This window comes from Podarcis liolepis, assembly GCF_965112155.1.
Source record: "Podarcis liolepis genome assembly, chromosome: 8".
Classification (NCBI taxonomy): domain Eukaryota; kingdom Metazoa; phylum Chordata; class Lepidosauria; order Squamata; family Lacertidae; genus Podarcis; species Podarcis liolepis.
In genome coordinates this window covers 71309119-71330471 of record NC_139560.1, presented here as the reverse complement: position 1 = coordinate 71330471, position 21353 = coordinate 71309119, and positions in this window count along the sequence as shown.

Here is a 21353-nt window from a genome sequence, read left to right as displayed (position 1 = left end):
TGTCACATTTGCTAAAGCATCTACATGGCTTGCCCGTATGCTACCTGGCCAGATTCAAGGCTCTGTGTTGATATACAAAGTCCTGAATAACTTGGGTCCATGATACCTTTAAGACTGCTTGAACCCTTATATCCCAGCCCAGTTTCTGAGATCCTTGGGAGCAGCGCTGATCATTGTCTCCCATGTTACAGAGGACTAACTGGTCTCAGCCAGAGGAGATCACTAATGAGGGTGTGGGAGAGGCATAAAGATTTAACAGAACAAAAAAACACCCCGGTGGTTATCACCAATTGAAGCTTCGTTACTCAAACCTCTTGGCAAATGGGAAGTGGCCTACATACAGAGATTTACTGAGAGATCAAGAAGGGAAATGAAAATTAAAAGACTATGAGGAAATTAAAGGCCATTTTCAGAGTTGGTTACATTACAGACAACTACATGAAATGTATAAGGAAGATAATAAGAAAGGGTTCAGTTATACAACTTCCAGATTTCAAAAGGAAGTTATAGAAGAAGAAGTGAAGCTGCTGAAGAAAGCATATAGTATTCTGCTAGAATGGGAAACAAAAGACGAGGAGGTCAAATCAGTCATGATCCAATGGGCACAAGATATAGGACATAATATACAATTTGAGGACTGGGACAAATTATGGAAGGTAGATCTGAAATTTACAGAATGTTCTCTTTTGAAAGAAAACTATAGGAAAATGATGTAAAGATTGTATATCACACCAGCACAAATAGCAAAAATGTACAAAACCGGGTCAAATATATGTAAAGTAAAAGAAGGTACTTTTTATCATATGTGGTGGGAATGTAGAGAAATTTTTAAAAATTGGGAAATGATATATAATGAACTGGAAAAAATGTTTAAAATGACATTTGTAAAAAAACAACAACACAGAAGCATTTTTGTTAGGGACTGTAGGACAAGAAAAAATAAAGAACTTATTTATGTATGCTACAACAGCAGCAAGAGTCTAGGGACGCGGACTTATAAAAAATATTGGGGGGGCCCGGGAAAGCTCATGAATAATAAATAAGCTCATGAATATGCAAATAAAGTGGCGCCGCCTCCTCGTGAGTGAATAGGGGAGAGTGTGCTGCGCCTATTAATCAGCTCCGAAGGAAATTGGGTGGAGCTTTTGCTCGGGAGGGAGGGCAGAAGGCATGCAGCCCGACCCTGTGCATTTTGGGCTGGGGGAGGGGCGGCGATGGCGCTCTGCTGGAGGGGCGCCGGAGATTATTGGGGGGGCGGAGCCCCCCCAAACGAATTTTTGAGGGGGCTCGGGCCCCCTCAAGCCCCATGGAGTCGGCGCCTATGCAAGAGTCTTGTTAGCACAAGGATGGAAGAATGAGGAAATCCCAACGAAAGAACAGTGGCAAGAAAAATTGATGAGCTATGCGGAATTGGCCAAACTGACATACAAACTACGTGATAAGTCACAATTGTGACTTCAAGGAAGAATGGGAACTTTTTACAAATTACCTAAAAAGACAACAAAATGATCTGGACTCCTTGGCAGGTTTTGAATAAACATCCACAAATTTATGAGTTGAACACATGATTGATAAGGCAAGGATAGGTACAATTTTATAACATGCAGAGAACAATAACATGCAGAGAAATCAGAGAGGGGAGCTGAGGGAAGTCCTTGGTGGGGGGGAGGGAGGGATGGGATGGGGGGAAGGTGAAAAAATAGTGTAATTGATTATTTGGACTGATTTCTTATACTGAAATTGTTTAATAAAAATATTTTTAAAAACCAAACTGGTCTCAGCCAGAAGACAGACATTTAGTTATGCTGGTTTCATGCTGTGGAGTACTCTTCCAGCAGAGATTTGGCAGGCATCTTTGCTTTTCAATTCAAGGCATCTATTGAAGGCTTGTTTACCATTCTGACAAGCCTATACAGTTGTTTAAAAATGTTTTGGGAAAACCAGTCATGTTAATGATTGTTCTGTGCTGCTTTTAAAGCTTTTAAAACTGCCCTGATGTTTTGTAAGACAGCGGTACGCAAATACTTTTACAAATTAATAAATGTATGTCTCAGTTCAGTGGATCGCATTAATTAATTGAACAAGGAAAGTATTGGTAGGCAGGTGACCTAAATGCCAAAACCGAAAATGCCTGCCTGAAGTTCATTGGGAGCACATTCCAAAAGGCATATTGTAGCACCCTGCTTGTGGTTAACGCTTAGCTGGAATGAAATATTCAACGCAGCAATAGAGAAATTAAAATAATTATTTATTTGTCAGACAAATAAATGAGAGGCACAGTGGTATATGGTTACCAAGCTCTGGCCTGGCCTCCTGCCATTATGGCCAGCACTTATATTCCCTTAATCCAGCCCCCTTTGCTCCTCCTGTGGCTGCCTCTGTCCAATCAGCCTGGTTGAATTTCCTATTGGCTGATTGCTATATCCAATCCTAAAAGATACACCCATATCCTCCTGTCCTTATATGGAACACAAAGAGCTATATATTGTTACATCTATAAATGACAAATAAATAGTAATATATCTTACATGTGTCTCAACAAGGAATCTTAATTACCAGCTCACCTCTTGCCCTCCTTGCCCTATTGCCTTCTAAAACAAATGGTTAATCTTAAATTTTTATCTTAAACATATGTCAAGGATCTTGAGTTTCACATCAACATTGAAAGATCTCCTTCATTTGAAGGTTTCTAAACAAATGTCTGACAGCTATATATCAGGACTGTTCAGGACTGCTTGGATGGCGTCTTCCTGTCTGGCAGGGGGGCTAGACTGGTGGCTGACTTAATTTCAGGATAAATACTCTTACAACTATATGAAATAAGAATCTAGCATTTCTTAAATCCTTTGCATAATTACATTTAAGCCAGCATATTTCATACATTATCATAGATAGCTTTTTAGAAGGATAAACTTCCTCAAAGTAACAAGGAAGGAACAGTTTACAGCCTCAAAATAAAATAGGAAAAAAGCCTCTTCCCCTGTTTACACTCCCCCCCCTTCTCCAGCCAGTTGCTTTTCCCATTAGCTCTTCCCAACATTTATTGCCCTTAAACTCTCTCAGTTTAAGAAAGAAACAGCTTTTAAAAAGAGACTTCCCAAAAATGCTTTCTTTCTACCAGCTAGATGCTTCTCCATTTGGTCTTTAACCTTAGAAAGAAGATCTGGCTCATTTTACTGGGAGGCACATTGGTATTATTTTACTATTTACTCATTCCTAATTATATTTATCTCTGCCTTTGTTATCTTCTGTAACATGTAGGGTCAGTGTCCTCACTCAGTCTGTAATTCCAGCTTTTACGACTTTGAGAATTGTTTTCTGCTATAAATCAAAGGGGCCCCTTGTCTAGGAGGAAAACACTGTCAAGGTTCTCTAAGCAGCTGGTCTGCCTGGCATGAAACTTTTGAAAATCTAAGCTCTCTCTTTAATATACAAGTCCTGATCAAACATTAATAAAATGCAGGCTTATGCCTGATGCCTCAATATAATGCCACACAAAGGATCCAGGTCTTTCTGGACATAAGATTAGCCCTGGGCACTGCTTACAGATAGGTAGAGTGTATGGAAGAAGACTCGTGGAACCACTCATCATGTGCAGTTTTGACCTCCATTTTAGCTAGAATGGGTCCTCATGAATTGCCATGTTAATTTGGTGTCATTCCCGAAACTTTCAAGGACAGTTCATGGCACCCTAGACTAATGTTTTCTTTATAAACAATGCATATTAGCTGAACATGGTGTGCATAAGCAGCCAATCTCCTTATTTCTAAAGCTTGCTTTATGTAAATGCATATTGCTTGCATTTGGCCTGTTAAAACCTAATTTACAGTTTGTGCCCCAAGAGGATAAGAAGTTATGCCTATAAGCTCTACTGTGTGTCCCTAAGAAACAATTCTCTCTGTAGCTGTGATATTTTTTTCTTCCCATGGCAAATTGGTTCTGAGATAGGAAAGAATAAACACATTTGTTTTCATGAAATGCTATAGGGAAAGAAAAGTCATCATTTCCTCCTCCTCCTCCTTCTTGAAATGTGCCATAATTTTTGTCTTTTGCACAAGGGATCCACTGGAGGTTTCACTATTTAACTGCAATGATTGCTTTTAAACACAGGGGAAAACCTTATGCATGGATAATCACAAATAACCCACATGTTTAAAACATTCGTGATTTGGGATTTTAGAAGGATGACACAGCATCATTTCTGGATAATATCAGTTGGGGCCTCAGTACCCAGGAAGGGCCTAGCCCCACTGGCAACTGCTCTGGTTCCCCCTTACCAGGTGGCAAGCAACTATCATCCATGATTTTAATATCCCAAAATGGCCTACAGCATGAATTGGAAACCTTTGACCCTCCAGATGCAGTTCCATCATGCCTAAAAGTCTGGTAGTTGTTCTTCTCTTTGACATCTGATGGGAGGGCGTTCCACAGGGCGGGTGCCACTACTGAGAAGGCCCTCTGCCTGGTTCCCTGTAACTTGGCTTCTCGCAGTGACAGAACCGCTAGAAGGCCCTCGGCACTGGACTTCAGTGTCCAGACAGAATGATGGGGTGGAGACGCTCCTTCAGGTATACTAGACCGATGATGATGAAGAAGAAGAGGAGGAGGAGGAGGAGACTGAGAAATTTTAGGGTAATTCAGGTCACTCCTTACTTGCCTCTTAATAGTAAGAAAAGACATTTAGACAATGGGTTTTTATTTTGTTTTTCATTTCTACTCTAAAATTAGATTTTGCTGGTTGCCTTGTTTTCATCTATCTAAAATGTTGCCAGGCCTTATTTGCTGTGGAATTTCACACTGAAGCAGCAGGTTGTTTTGCCATGGACCTCAGCAGCAACAACTAAAAGTAAACTCAGCTTCTCTCTAGGTTCATTATTTTATACCAAAATCCAGAAGTACTCCCACATAGCTACAAGTCAAATTAAGGATATTTGAGGAATCAGATTTTGATGAACTCCAAAGTGTGCTGACCTGATCTGCTTCTCCCAGACTAATGTGCAGGTAGGCATGTAAGCATCCTTCAGATTTTCCACAACTTTAAGTTTCGTGATATAGCTCTCAACTCAAAAAGCATGTGGAAATGAGTTTAGAAATGTGCAGTTTAGAATAAAACAAAATACATTAACCAACACATGCATTGGGATGCAATACATAATTGATGAAATACATCTGTAAAAATATGTACTTTGTGATAAAAAATATATTTAAATGCATATTAATATGCAGATTGTTAAGCCGATTTTTATTCTATTTCTTACGAATTCCACTCACTAATGCAGAAATGGGATAGGATGCATTTAGGGATGAATGCAAAATTATCAAAGGCCGGAAGTAGAGTGATATTTCCACTGCTATGTGAAGAACAGGGGGACGTGGGTGGCGCTGCGGGTGAAACCTCAGTGCCTAGGACTTGCCGATCGTACAGTTGGTGGTTCGAATCCCCATGGCGGGGTGAGCTCCCGTCGTTCAGTCCCAGCTCCTGCCCACCTAGCAGTTCGAAAGCACGCTTAAGTGTAAGTAGATAAATAGGGACCGCTTTATAGTGGGAAGGTAAACGGCGTTTCCGTGTGCTGCACTGGTGCTGGCTCGCCAGAGCAGCTTCGTCACGCTGGCCACGTGACCTGGAAGTGTCTTCGGACGGCGCCGGCTCACAGCCTCTAGAGCGAGATGAGCATGCAATCCTAGAATCGGACACGACTGGCCCGTATGGGCAGGGATACCTAAAGTCAAGAACGGTTTGCAACATTTAGAACTGCTCTATCTTCAATGCCTTCTAGTCTGTTTCCAGGTTCAATTCAAAGTGCTAATTTCAGATTTTTATACCTCTTCATGGCAGGGGAGACATGTATAAACAGTTGCTTTGTCTCTGTTGTCCAGTTCTGTTAGTTCAATAAAGGTTCTTGCTGTTATCACTGTGTCTTGTCTTGTGGAAACCTACTTATACTTCAGTCGGAACCCTTACGCTTGCCCTTCAAATGCCTTAGGTTTTTATTGAGGAACTGCCACCTCAAATTGCACACTGGACAATCACTTCACCAGTTCTACAATAGATTGTACTTCCTACTGTAGCCACTGGTTAAGGGCATATACTGTTCCCATTGCCCAGTCGTCCACTCAGGTTCCCTGCCCTCTAAATTCTGAAGCAAGATCAGTGTTCCCTCAGCAGAAGATTGCACTGAACTTTCATTGGTAACCATGGAAAGATATTTGCAAAATTAGGGGCTGGGGGTGGGAATTAAGGATGTTGCTAGAGAATTATTGTTGTTTCTGACTCATGGTGCATTTATGGTTGTTGTTATTATAATTTTTAAAACTTAATTAAATACAGTATCCTTTCTAGATAAAAAAATTTTTAGGTAAAGGTAAAGGGACCCCTGACCATTAGGTCCAGTCGTGGCCGACTCTGGGGCTGCAGCGCTCATCTTGCTTTACTGGCCGAGGGAGCCGGCATACAGCTTCTGGGTCATGTGGCCAGCATGACGAAACTGCTTCTGGCAAACCAGAACAGCACATGGAAACGCCATTTACCTTCCCGCCGGAGTGGTACCTATTTATCTACATGCACTTTTTAAAATGAGCACTTATTTTCCATGTTTGAACTGAGCTATTTTAAAGCCCTAAATCCATTTAAGTTTTGCCATCACCTGTAACAAAGCATGGCAAAATTGTGTTCCAGTATCTGAATTTCCCCTCTGTTCTGCATGTATAACTTGTAGCACTGCAAGCATCCAAGCCTTTGTTCCATGTTATGGATTATTGGCACCATGATTTAGAGTCCACTTGGTTGCTATGCACTTTTGTGCCAACTTGTTCTCTGCTGCTCTTTCTCATATTTTGTGTTGCCTAATGGTTTATGTTGCTAGGTAACACACCTACTTTTCTCGGTTACCATAGTGCCCCCTTCAGAGGAAGACAGAGCAAGCAGAGACATTTTCTCCTCTACACAGTGGGTGAGTGTAGAAAGAAAAATAAGTTTTTACTTCAGGATTGACTTCAGATGTTTCAACACATTCCTTCATAAGTGCATATTTGTTACTAGTTTTGTGCAGTATACTCACACATCTTCCCTCGAGATTGCACATTTCCCAGTTGACTTTTTTTATTCTTTCGTTTTATGTCTTTATGAGGTGAAAATGGACAAAAGTAATGTCAATTTCATGAAATCTACCCAGCAAGGATTTTCTGCCAGTATCCCAAAATATCAAAAACAGACAGCAGTTCTTCCCTTTTGTTCTGTTGATGTTGTTCTGTCCTTCTTTCACATTAGGGGTAAAACAGGGATACAGCAGCAACAGAAATAACTTTCCTGGATTCTTTGGGAAATTGGTGCAAAATTGTGTCTGGGTAGATTTCACGAGAGTGAATTTCTCCCACACACTCATTTCTCATGCTTGTTTTGAAAAGACAGTATTGCTAGTTGGAGACAAATATAATCAGAGTTAACATCTGAGGGAGGAACATAAACTTTGGAAAATGCTGCAGTATTAGGAGGTCAGCAGAGTGCAACCTTGGGAGCTCGCAGGCTGTCACTATTTTTGAGTAAGGTGCCCTCACATAACAGCACATGTAGGTTATGCAATTGAAGTTGAAATGGTGTTACCGCAGAAGAAACCCACTCCTCCTCAGATTTCTTGCAATAAGGAAAATGACAAAAAAAGTGCACTTGGAAGTTGCTTGATGCAACCTTGTCTTGCCTCCTCACAAACAAATTAGGACGAATGAGCTATAAACAGCTGGTGTCATCTACCTCCCTACAGCCTTTCTGCAAATCAGGATGAATGCCCAAGACACATGTCATCTGGAAGCAACTGCAGATATCCTGTTTATCCCTTTAATATTTCCTAGGCACAGTGGGGGGTTTTCTGGGGATACCCAAGTGTATGCAGTGCCGGCTCTTTTTTGTTCCAGAAGAAAAGCTCTGGTTAAAAGTGTGGCACTTACTGCAATAACTTCATGGTGAGTTTCACACCTTCTTTTCCTAGAAAAAAACAACCCATGGCCATATCTGTGTCCATGAATATTACCCTCTTCTTAAAATTCAGAATACTACCTTGCTTTTCCACAACAACGATTATATGCACAATCATACCTTGGGTTACAGATGCTTTGGGTTGCACAATGTTGGGTTGCGCACTGCGCTGAACCCGGAAGTACTGGAACGGGTTAATTCTGGGTTTCGGTGCTTGCGCATGCGCAGAAGTGCTAAATCGTGCTTTGTGCATGCACAGGAGCGCAGAAGCGCGATCCACGTGTGCGCAGACGTGGCGCTGCGGGTTGCGGACACTGCGGGCTGTGAACGTGCTTCCTGCACGGATCACGTTTGCAACCCAAGTGTCCACTGTACTATAAGAATTCGTTGTGGCCAAAACTCACATTATGCCAAAGTATTTCAAGAGATGATGTCTTTACAGCCTTTGCAAATGGGCTTAGTTTCCATATCTAAGGTCCTCTTCTTCAGACAAGTGGACTTGATGTCTGTGACACCCATGACCTTATGAAACACCCACTCTCATCTTGATGACCCCTTTTCATTATTATAACATCCGGCTGGCCACATTTTCAACATTATGTTTAAGAAGGTTCCACTCGTCACCTTGCTCCAGGTATGTGACATTTACCTGTCCGCCAAAAATGCAATGAATAACCTCATGCATCTTTATAGTCTTTCATCATTCTAGCTCTGCAACTCTCATATATTTCGATTTAGCTATAACCTCTTCCTCTCTGTTCGCCCCCCCAAACTCTGTCTCCTTGCCGATCTCTGAACTCCTGCCAGCTCTTATAATGCACGTCAATTCTATACTTCTTTTCCAAGCCCCCTTCTTTCTTCCTCTCACCAGTGCTATCTGTTTCATTTCTGAATAGTTTCATGTTCCTAGCATTAATTTTGAGCAGATGACATTTCTACTGCTAAGATAGTGTAAGCTAACCTGGTCTCAAATTGCTAATACTGTATATTAGGAAAACACCACTGTGGCCTTCTTACTCCTGTGCCTTTAACAGCTGAAACCAGCAGGAGAAGGCTTTAAAGATATGGAGATAGGTATTATCACCTCTGATGTCTACAGATCAAGTTGCTGTTCAAGGCACAGGAGAAGAGGCCAATTTTCAAAAATGAACATCCTTAATAAGGTCACCTCTCTCATTCTAACAAGGTGACTTATTTGCCAAACAATTTCCTGTCAGATCGAATTCCTTAATTAAGAGTGAATTCTGGATTAAATAATAATAATAATAATAACACCAGGGTTGTCCATTGATTAAAGATTTGTTAGTTGATTAATCATCTGCCATGTAACCAATGAATGGATGAATTAATTACATATTATTTCACCTTTCTAGAGCATCTGTAGCAGCCAGACACCATTCATGATATTTATTTAAAAAACACAGGCACTTACAATCCAAGCAAATCCATTTGATAAGTTCCAGCTCTTTAATATACTAAAGGAAAAGACAATGTAATTAATATAACAAAATGATTGTTCAAACATAGCAGCATAATCCCCCCCCTTTTTTCCAGTTGTTCTAATGAAAACATCCCAGAAATGCAACGGCTTCTACATAAATGTCTCTTAAATGACACACTTACATTGAGGTTATTTTTATTTGGGCATGTTTCTCAGCTCCACTAATTAAAATGCCTACTGATTAATATTGCTTTTGATCAATTAATCACCTACAACTATAGTGGATACATTCACCAATTAAAACTTGCAGCCCTAAACTATTCCTTTATTTTTGAGTGATCTAACTTTCTTTGTATATAAAAAATTACCTAGACCATCTTACTAACATCACTTCAGCCAACCACATGCTTTTTGGGACTGCATTATTTTGCTATTAGTTGTATATCTTAAGTCAGTAGTAATGGGCGTCTTCATTATGATAGGCTGTAATGGTGAGAGAGAGGGGAAAAATATTTTGCTTCAACAAAATCTCTCCAGAAGAGCTCCATTAAGGCATTCTGCTGCATGTAGTGAGGGTGCAAACTGTGTCCTTGGGACACATTCCCTGGCCCTGATCCCACATCATACAGGTGTTGCTCACTCATCCACTTTTGATATTCATGCACTCAGAATGACAGTGAGGGGTGAAGGAGATGGCACCATTGGGAGGTTGCTGGTGCTGTTCTTTTCAATGAATTCATCACTTAATACAAAATGTCTCTATGTGACTTACATGCGCAATCAAAAAACAACCATGAGGTTTCGCAATAAAACAACAGTACTCCCACAACCCAAAACATGCAACACATCAAGAAGTATGATAATCACATTCTTTCATGGGAGAACATGTTAATGCCAGTGCTTGGTGGGTCTTGCTTGGAAGAGCATTTTATAGACTAGGGGCTACAACTGCTTACCCTTCAACATTTCTCCAATGAAAATAGGGTTCTCCTATTCAATAATAATAATAATATGATTTATATCCCACCCATCTGACTGGGTTGCCCCAGCCACTCTGGGAGGCTCCCAAAATAAATAAAAACATAATAAAATAATAAACATTCAAAAATGTCCCTATACAGTGGAACCTCATGTTACGTACTGTCCTCCTTATGAATGTTTCAGGTTATGAGCTCTGCTAACCCGGAAGTAGGTGCTCCTGGTTGCGAACTTTGCCCAGGATGTGAGCGGAAGTTGCGCGTCAGTGGCAGTGGAAGGCGCCATTAATGAAAGCACACCTCAGGTTAAGAACTCTTCTGGGTTAAGAACGGACCTCTGGAACAAATTAAGTTCGTAACTGGAGGTACCACTGTACAGGGTTGCCTTCAGATGACTCTGGGGTTGGATAACTCAACACCCTCCAACATTTGTATGATGAAAATAGGGATGTCCTAAGGAAAAGCGGGACATTTCAGGATCAAATCAGAAACTAATATGGCTTCTGTAAATCCGGGACTGTCCCTGGAAAATAGGGACAACTGGAGGGTCTGCAAGTGTGAAGACCTTCTTTGAACAACTCTTAGAAGAGGCACCCGGAGAAGGGACTCACATAATGAATGCAGGGTCTGGCATATTTAAGTCAGGAGAGGCTTGCATGTACAACCCCATATATTCTACACAGTTCTGTACCTATACATTCAGCCAAATGTCTGAATACTGCTAATCCAAAGTAATAAATGTTGGAAACGTAAAGAAAAAGAAGGATCTTTTCATCACATGTGGTGGGAATGTAAGAAAGGGAAAAGCTTCTAGGAAATGATATATAATGAGATGAAGAAAATGTTGAAATATACATTTATTTTTAAAAAAACCAGAAGCATTTTTACTTGGCATTGTAGGGGAGGATATTAACAGACAGGATAGTAAATTGTTTTTATATGCAACAATGGCAGCAAGAATATTATTGTCACAGAAATGGAAACAAGAAGAACTACTGACGAAAGAAGAATGACAGACAAAATTAATGGACTATGCAGAATTAGATAAGATGACAGGTAGGATCTGAAACCTGTGGGACCAGAGATTCTCAGAGGACTGGAGCCAATATTTGAACTATTTGAAAAGGAATTGTAATCAACAGATTACGCTAGTAGGACTGCAAGAAGTTTTGTAAGGAGGACTATGCGAAATATTGCAGAGAAGATTATGAAGACAGTTATTAGTTAAGGACAATTAAAAGTAATAGAAAAATTAAGAAATGTAGATTAAGTGATAAAGACTGAAAAATTTCAGATGTGGTTGATGGAAATCCAAAACATTGCATAAGATAAGAAAGTATGTTATATGATTTTTGGAAATTGTGTGTGTGTGTGTGTATGAATACTGCTAATCCAGTTCAAAGTTCTACTGCTGAAGTCCTACTAAAATGAGTAGGAGCTCCTCAACAACGCTATAGTGGCAATATCCTTTGCTTGAAAAGTCCCAGGAAGTCTGACGCTGATAATGAACACATCTTCTGAGCGACAAAGTGCAGCATCAGAATGTCAGGATCTGGGATGCCCATTCCACTTTGCAGCAGCAGGCTGTTTGCCTTTGAGACAGGCTCTGATGCCTTGAGTCATAAAAGGAGCAATATCAGTGCAAGCTTCACAGAACTTTGTCACGACAGCTGCAAGTTTCCTGTGCAGCCATATATCTGGATCAGGAAAATGCAGCCATCAGCTTTTTTTGATGGCAGGAACGAACGTGCAGAGGGAGAAATAAGCGAGAGAAGAGAAATAAGCAAGTCTGCGAGGCATTTTGAAAGATAAAAGGACAAGAAATCATAAACAGTAATAAGCTTGAAAAGCACTAAGGTCTATTAAATGCAGCCCATAGCACAAATAAACGAGATGCCCATAGTGGGTTTGGATGGCGGGAAGAGGAAGAATGCAATAAAACTGACTGGTTGAAGGCATAAGCATGTCATTCAAGCTAGTATATCCACTTTAGAGATACGTAAGCTGGGTCCCTCACCTAGAGTCAGGTTCTTGACAAACTAAGGGCCCTTCAACATGGTGCACAAATACATAGAGATGGCTATCACTACAGTGAACTCACCAATACCAGGAGCATTTCCTATTCCAAAGACAGGGCTGAATATGGAAAGAAACCCATCCTAACTACAAACAAAGCCCACCCATTTATTTTCAGGTTGTGAACTGAAAGTGGCCTCTAGAGCATGGGTAGACAAACTAAGGCCCGGGGACTGGATCCAGCCCAATCACCTTCTAAATCCGGCCCATGGACGAGAATCAGCGTGTTTTTACACGAGTAGAATGTGTCCTTTTATTTAAAATGCATCTCTGGGTTATTTGTGGGGCATAGGAATTCGTTCCCCCCCAAAAAAAATAGTTTGCCCCCCTCAAGGTCTGAGGGACAGTGGACAGGCCACTTGCTGAAAAAGTTTGCTGACCCCTGCTGCAGAGCTTAAAGCATCCCTTTAAGGGTTGTGCCATTTATTGTGGAACAATGCTTAAGTAACTTCACCCACAATCTGGATTACAGCACTTCTAATTAAATGTCTTCAATGACAAATCAAAGCACTCCATTTCCACTGGGCCACTTTCATGTGGCACCAAGAAATGCTTTGACATTTGAGCGTCGGGAAAGTGCAACCTCTTGCAAACTCTTTTTGCCGCTCTCAAATTCTCTTGCCCTAACCACCCATTGAGCTGCTGGGACAGCTTCTTGCAATACATTCAGACCTAATTAAGATACCAATTAGTGACTGAAATCAAGAAGGACTATTTAGCATGGGCTGTAAACGGCTGACTTGATCGCCCAGCAAGAGCCACAGCCTTGCTGCCTGACTCCACAGGTAAGTAAAGAGTATCATAATCAATGGTTCAGTGTGCCAGGGCACAATCATTCCATTCTTTATAAGCCAGTACAAGTATCTTTAAATCAATTCAGCCTTTGACAAGAAATCAGTGCTTACAATTTAGTACCCATTTGGTCTTTATAAAGGTTATGTTTACAGGGTACCGTGGTAGTGGGGAATCTGTACAAACTGGAGTTTATGAACCAAAGCAAACATCTGGGGGAATTGGAAGTAAGATTCTTGAATTGCCTATGTCGTGTTGCTACAGGCAAAAGAAGAGAAAAGCAGTGTGACTTGGTTCATAGCATCTGTTTCACCCATAGCTGTCAACTTACAGATTTGAAAATAAGGGACCAGCAGCCTTGAAAATAAGGGATCAGCAGCCAAAATAAGGGACCTGCGGCCTCACCTGTTCCAGGCACTCCAGTCTTCCTGTCCTCCTGCAGTCTGGTCAAACTCATGCTGGTAGCTTCGAGAACACTGTCCAACCAACTTTGTAACCAGAGGTTCAACTGAATAGAATCTGAATCACATGCACCACAAGGCCTATGCAGCCTCAACTTAAGATGGCTCCCCGGCCTGGCTTTGCACTGCAAATTTTGCAGCAGCACGTGCAACAAAACGGTGTCCAGCATTCAAAAACCTCAGCTTGCATTAACTAGCCACACACAAGGCATGCAAGCTCCACCCCCCAGTCATTCTTAGACTTCTTATTGGGTGAGCAACACAGCCAAGCAACACAGTTGGAGCCTCCCTCCTCCCTGGTCGGCAGGGAGGGAGGGAGAGGAGCTGCTTCCTTTGAAATTTAAGGGACATCATTTAAGGGACATTTAAGGGACATCCATCAATAAGGGACAGCAGCGGGACATGGCACTGGAATAAGGGACTGTCCCTTCAAATAAGGGACGCTTGGCAGCTATGGTTTCACCTCTAGTATACTGTACTAAAATTTGATGGAATTCTGTTTTTAAAATTTTTAAAAAATCTAGAGGGGAGATGCATCCATACTGCAGCATCATTTGGTGTCTTCTCTTCCAAAAGTAGAAACTGACAAACTGATGCATTTTCCCATTTTTATTTTCAATTAATTAAAACAAAAAACACTTCACTTGCTTAAAATGTACAACCCCTGTTGGTCCCACAATCTGCTACATTCCCACACCTAGGCAGGGACTGGGGAGCATCTGAAATCTTTGATGGGTGTATCCTGCAGAAATCAAATGCTGATGATTAGACATACCATTTTGCATACCTGTCTTTATGGTCTCAAGGGGTTGGATGGTGATTGGCAATGCATTCCACTGGCTTTTGTTGAATGCTATATTGTAGTGATGGCGAACCTTTCAGAGACCGAGTGCCCAAGCTGCAACCCAAAACCCACTTATTTATTGCAAAGGGCCAACAAGGCAATTTAACCTGAATTGGTGCAGACTCTTCAGTAGCTGTCACTACACTGACTCCTATTTAACCCTTAAGAAAGAAGTACATGGTTACCATATTGCATTGTATCTGGGGAATTTGTGTGAAGTCCAGGCAAGCTCTCTCAGTTTTTGCATTGAAAGAGAAGATGCATATAGATCTTTTTGCCAACAATTACCCATTCTCAGCACCGTTGTTTGCCTTCATGAAGGTAAGTATAGTTAATATGTTTTGACATCACCACCACGAGACTGGGTTTGTCTTCTCTATGAGATACTCATCTTCTCCGTTAGGATAAAAAACTTGTTTCTGCAGCAGCTGGAGCTATTAGAGAAAATAAGTTCCAACAGTGATTTCCCCGCTCCCTCGTACATCCCTGACCGGCTCGTATGCAGGGTGTCCGGCGTGGCCCCAGGTGCGCCCTCACTCGCTGCGCCTGGCTGTGGTTGAGCCACAAGAAGTATACCAGCAAGTGGGAGGTGGTCATGGTGTGGTGAGTCCGGTGGGGCCCAGAGCCCCGGTGCTGGGTGAGGGGTGACAAGGACGGGGCAGAGGCAGCCCTACCTGGCTACCCAGCACTGGAACAAAGTGACTTCTTGAAGCTCACCAGTGTTGCCATCCTCCTCTGCTGGCTCCTGTATGACGCGCCCTGCCTAGCGCCTCCTATTGGCCTCAGCTGGAGGGTGTGTAAAGCTTCAACCTCGCAACAGCAGCAGGAGGAAGAAGGCTGCTCGGATGACCAAGTTGAGCTGAGGACTCGATGTGCCACCCTCGCCTTCCGCCGGCTCTGTCTTGGGGCGATGGCGCGTGTACCCACAGAGAGGGCTCTGGCACGTATGCCATAGGTTCGTGCCACCACTGCTATATTGTCACAAGGAATGCTAATTTCTGTCTCTTCTCTCACACTGTAAAACCCTAAATTATTATTTTAAACCATTCCAATTTGTGGGATTTTAGAACAGCCAGATCAGTTAAGTGTTGCTAAATTAGCTTCATTGCCCTTTTATTTCTACCAGGTAACATGTCAAAATGAATGATGAATATCTAAAGCCTCTGATGTAAGACTAGCTAAGACATTATCCAAACGAAATGTTTAAATAATAGAGGAAATTATAAATATGCTCAGCTTGCATGAACACTTTCAAATGGATGCTGCCATCTGTATTCTTCAAATTACAAGGACAGGCCTCAGGGATGGTTTTCATCTGATTTTGTAAGAGAGAAAACAGACCTGTCATTTGCCTCTATGAATAGAGCAAATTGAGATGCCCTCAGAATTCATGGATAATACAGACAGTAAAGGTAAAGGTAAAGGTACCCCTGCCCGTACGGGCCAGTCTTGCCAGACTCTAGGGTTTTGCGCTCATCTCACTCTATAGGCCGGGAGCCAGCGCTGTCCGCAGGCACTTCTGGGTCACGTAGCCAGCGTGACAAGCTGCATCTGGTGCGCCAGCACAGCACACGGAACGCCGTTTACCTTCCCGATTGTAAGCGGTCCCTATTTATCTACTTACACCCGGGGGTGCTTTCGAACTCCTAGGTTGGCAGGCGCTGGGACCGAACGATGGGAGCGCACCCCGCTGCGGGGATTCGAACCGCCGACCATGCGATTGGCAAGTCCTAGGCGCTGAGGTTTTACCCACAGCGCCACCCGCGTCCCATAATACAGACAGTAGTAAAATTCTAAAACTGAGTCTCAAGGTCTGGGAGGAGAAGCAATTTGCCCCTCTTCCATTAGCATCAGGTTTCCCCCAATTGCATTGTTTTCACTTTGTTCCATACAACTCGGTAGAGGGTACGTTGATACTCTTATATAACAAAAGAGAAGAGCTATAGTCTGGAAAACAGTCCTATCCCAGGCCTACCACTGAGTGGCTCAGTCAGTGACTCGGTTGCTTGGCTGATGTCAAGGAGCTGTCAATGAACCAGGTCAACCACAGGGCAGGCACACACATGGAAGGCACAAAATGCCATTTGCTTTATTAACAGAAAATAACAACACAGCAGAGTCCTCTGGTTTGTCTTAATCCTGCTAAGGCATTGCTGAAACTGACCACTAGCTCTGCCCTTCCCCCTCTAGCCTCTCACTCTGGATCCCTCCAAAGCAGATAAAGGCTACATCTAGGGGGTGCGCATCACCTCAGCAATGTGCAGGACTCTTCTCGAATGGGGTGTCAGAGGGGTGGGGGGAAAGCCAGCAGGACTGTGTCTGGCCTACTGCTGGGTAGCAAGGGCAACCTCTGTCTGAGTTTGCTCTCACACTGTGACACTCAGCCTCTAAGCCTGTCCTGGAAGACCCTCTTTCTCCTGACCCACCTTGATCGCTCAAACCCCCTGCTTCTAGAACCTCCCAGCTCATCCCTTCTGCAGACTGCTCTTCCGTGTCCCACCACGAGGATCCGGGATCTAAGTCATCGTCTTCTGTGCCCTCCCCAGGGGGCTCTTGGGTGGGCAGTTCCCAACGCTCTTCCTCATCCAGTCAGTCCCTGACAGCTGAGTAGTTTAGAAAGACATTCCATTACCCATTCTTCAACCCAAGTTACGTTGTTCTTCCATGTATGTTGACAAACATACTAAGTTTTGAGTCAGCTTTTCTGTGCCAGCAGCCTTTCATTGGGCAGAATGGAGCCAGAGTCACAGTGAGAAGTATATCCCTCCCCCCAGTTATCCATTATCATTCTGGAAGGATGTATCCCCTGAACATGGAGAATTAGTTTGCAGATGTGTACAGAGACACATGTCCAGAGAAAGCAAAGCTGCAGGGGACCATCCAAGGCTCAGTGCTTCCTGGCCCTATTGTGCTTCTAAGCATGTCCATGTTGCTTGTCTCCTAAAAGCTTGAGGGGCTGGAGTCCATTTCTAAGCTTGCCAAGCTTTGCCACAGCTGGAAACAGGTCCACATCAGCAAGGCAACTGTGTTCCTTGCCATCAGATGTGACTGATTCTGCCGTCTTTGGATGCTTCCACACTGAAACAATTTTCAGATTGGATTCAATCACAGACCAGCAAATCTTCGTTGTTCAATTAAAATTTGGAGCCCATCCCCATAGGACTTTTTGTGATAAGGAAAGTGACATGAAAATGCACTGAAAAGTATGGGGCAACATAGGGCTGTTGCAATGTTGTCAGGATGAGTGCTCAAAAAATAGCCCACATGGTTTAACCTCCCCCACAAATGTTCAGTGGCTGTGTCGGACTTCACTGCCATAAGCACAGTACAATAGGAAATACATTTAACTACTTTAAAACATGTCATTTGTAGCTGAAAACTTGTCAGTTCATTTGGCCATAATGAAACAATAGTCAACATTTAAGGAGGCAGTATTTCCCTGCTGGCTTTAGGTTTTGCACAAATTATGATGTCTGATTCTCATTACACATTCTTAATTTAATTTTTACGAGGAAAAAAGATCCACATGCACTAGTTCTCAAGAGTGCAATAGTAACAAGAAATCATTTTGATAATTTTAAAGTGATGGAGTGCCCTATTATAAACTCTGTATTAATTTCATATTAAAAATTAATTTGCTTTCTGCTTAATTTGAAATGTAGAGTAAATAAACAGATGGGAGGGGGATTTTTTTTTTTTTTTTTTAGTAGCAAATGGCTTTTCAGATTTTCTGCTAGTGAGTTTATCCTAAGGTGAATAAACTCTGGTGCACTTAAAATGTGGAGTTGCATGCATGCATGTGTGTGTGTGTGTGTGTGTGTGTGTGTATTCAGTATCTTCTCTATTTTTCTTCTGCCCAATTTTCCAGCCTAAAAGCCCTTACGTCAAGGGATATTTTAAGAGACCTATATATGGGGATGCTAATGTCAAATTTTCATTTCTCATCTTTAAGAAAATCTTAAATTCATTTCTCCACAGTTCCACATTGGTTTGTAATTACATTTTATTTCAGTCCTCATGAAAATTCATCAGAAATCTGGTGTGGATTTCTCCGAATAATTTTTTTTTGCAAAACAACTTTTCTCATATAAAGCATTTTATATGCTTTTTTCACCCACCAATATATGCATTTATATGCTCACTTTACCCTAGTATATGCACTTTTGTACACAAAATGACTGGAGAACTGCATTGCAACATCTGGAGATGTGTGAATTTTGAAGGATATCTGTGTTGAAGTTTGCATATTGCTTTGGAAAGCCCAAGTTAGGTAAGATCACTTATAAATGGGAACTGAACTGAAATTGTCCCCTGTCCCACTATATCTATATTTAGAGAGACAGACAGACAGACATTTTCTTCTGGATCAGGATCTGTGATTTTTGTGCAAAAGGTGGAAAGAAAATCTTTCTTTTCTAGGTTGGGGGTAAGTAAAGGCAGATTATATATATATATATATATATATATATATATATGCTTTCGTAGATTTTCACGGGTACAGGAATGCAGGTTTTGGTGTCTTCGGGTGTCTTCCCGTGTAAGAGTTGGGGTGTCTAGGCGACGTTTCGACGAGGTCTCACTCGTCATCTTCAGGCTGGTGCTTTCGGCTTCTTGTTACTGGAACAGAGCAGGATCTCAGTGTTTGAGTTCCTATAAATACTGTTGAGGGGGTGTGGTATATAGCCTCCAACGTTCTGGGCAGAGGGGAAGTTCCCAGGTTAGTGTGTCTTTTCTTCTTTTGTTCCTTAATTACTTGAGGGATATCTTGAGTGATTTCTTGAGTGATATTCTGAGTACCACTTAGGTGGGTCATTAAGTGTGGATTAGTTGCTAAAGCTTTCGTGTCTTGACCTCTTGAGCTTGTGAAGAGTTTTTCTGAGAAGATGGCTGTACTGCACTTAGTTGTGCTCTGGCTTGGCTTCGTGTATAGGGGCGAGCTGTGGTTTTGTGCCCTGTGCCAGCCAGATCTGTGTAGGGATTGCAGAGGGGTGCAGCATCCGGAGGTGCCACTATGGTTCGGCTACTGGATGGAGTCTGTAATTTATCTGTGGAGAGGGTCTGGGTTTGGGTCTGGTGTGGTTGATTGGTGATGGCGTTCTGTGTGCCTCTGGTTCTGGTGTCGGTTTTTGTGGGGAGGGCTAATTTCCAGATGTCTGGCAGGCGGGACGTGTCGTCACGCTTGTTCATGTTGTGGGGGTGTTTCTCTATCTCGATGGCTTCCATGATTATTCTCTTGTGGTGATGTTCCATGTTAAAGAGCAATTTGGAATCTGCAAAATTAATTTCGTGTCCTGTTTCTTTCATGTGTTGGAAAAGAGAGGAGGTTTTTTCTTCTTTTTTGACGGCATTCTTGTGTTCTGCGATACGTGCATTTATTCGTCTGTTTGTTTGTCCAATGTACGTGGCTGGGCAGACTTTGCAGGGTATTTCATAGACCCCTTGGTTTTCCAACTGGATTTTATCTTTGGGGTTTCTGAGGATATTGGCTATTTTTTGGTTGGTGCAAAAGGCTGTTTTGATATTGTGTTTATGGAGGATTTTGCTAATTTTATCTGTAGTGCCCTTGATATAAGGAAGGAGGGCCATGTCATTGTTTTCTTCTGTGTCTTGGTTTTTGGGGGGTGTTTCTTTTTGGATTAGCTTCGTAACCCTGTTTTGCTGGTATCCATTGGCGATTAACACATTTGAGAGATTCTGTAACTCAGTTGTCAAGTGGTCTTTGTCAGCCAGGCGTTTGGTTCTAGAGATGAGAGTTTTGGCTACGGAGTTTATTTGTGCAGGGTGGTGGTGTGATTGTGCATGTAAGTAGCGGTTGGTGTGTGTTTTTTTCCGGTAGATAGTGTGTCCTAAGGAGCCATCAGGTTTTTTGTAGATTAGGACGTCAAGGAAGGGAAGTTGGTTGTTGGCTTCTATTTCCATAGTGAATTGTATTTTGGGGTGTAGGCTGTTGAGATGTGTGAGGAAGCTATCTAGTTTTTCTTTCCCGTGTGGCCAAATTACAAAGGTGTCGTCAACATATCTGAGCCAAAGTTTGGGTTTGTGTTCTGACTTGTCTAAAGCATTGGTTTCAAAGTGTTCCATGTACAAATTTGCGATGACCGGTGAGAGGGGTGATCCCATAGGTGCTCCTTCTATCTGTTTGTATCTTTGTCCATTGTGGATGAAGTACGTGTTGGTTAGGCAGTGGTTGGTCAGGTCCAGGATGTATTCGGGGGGATTGTATTTGTTTTGAATGGCTGTCAAGGCTTCATTAATGGGCACTTGAGTGAAGAGAGATACAACATCGAAGCTCACAAGTAGGTCATCGGGATGTAGGTTTTGCTTCTTTATTGTTTCTATGAACTGGAAGGAGTTAGTAACGTGTGAAGCGATGGATTCTGCATAGGGCTGAAGTTGCTTAGCGAGAAATTTAGCGAGATTTTGTAGAGGTGAGCCTATGGAGCTGACTATTGGTCTGAGTGGTGTTCCTTCTTTGTGTATCTTGGGGAGACCGTAGAGTTTGGGGCATCTGGATGATTTTTCTCTGGGGATGATTCTTAGCTGGATTACTTCACTGATAGGAGAGGCTTTTATTTTGGATTTGGTGGTTTTTTCCAGATAGGTGGTGGGATCTGTTTTTATAGGTTGGTAGGTAGGGTCTTGGAGTAGATTTGATAGTTTTGCTTGGTAGTCCGATGTGTTCATCACAACAGTGGCATTACCTTTGTCTGCTGGGAGAATGATTATGTTGTTGTCTTTCCTCAGGTTGGTGAGTGCTTTCTGTTCTTCTTTGTGTAAATTGCTTCTGGGTGGT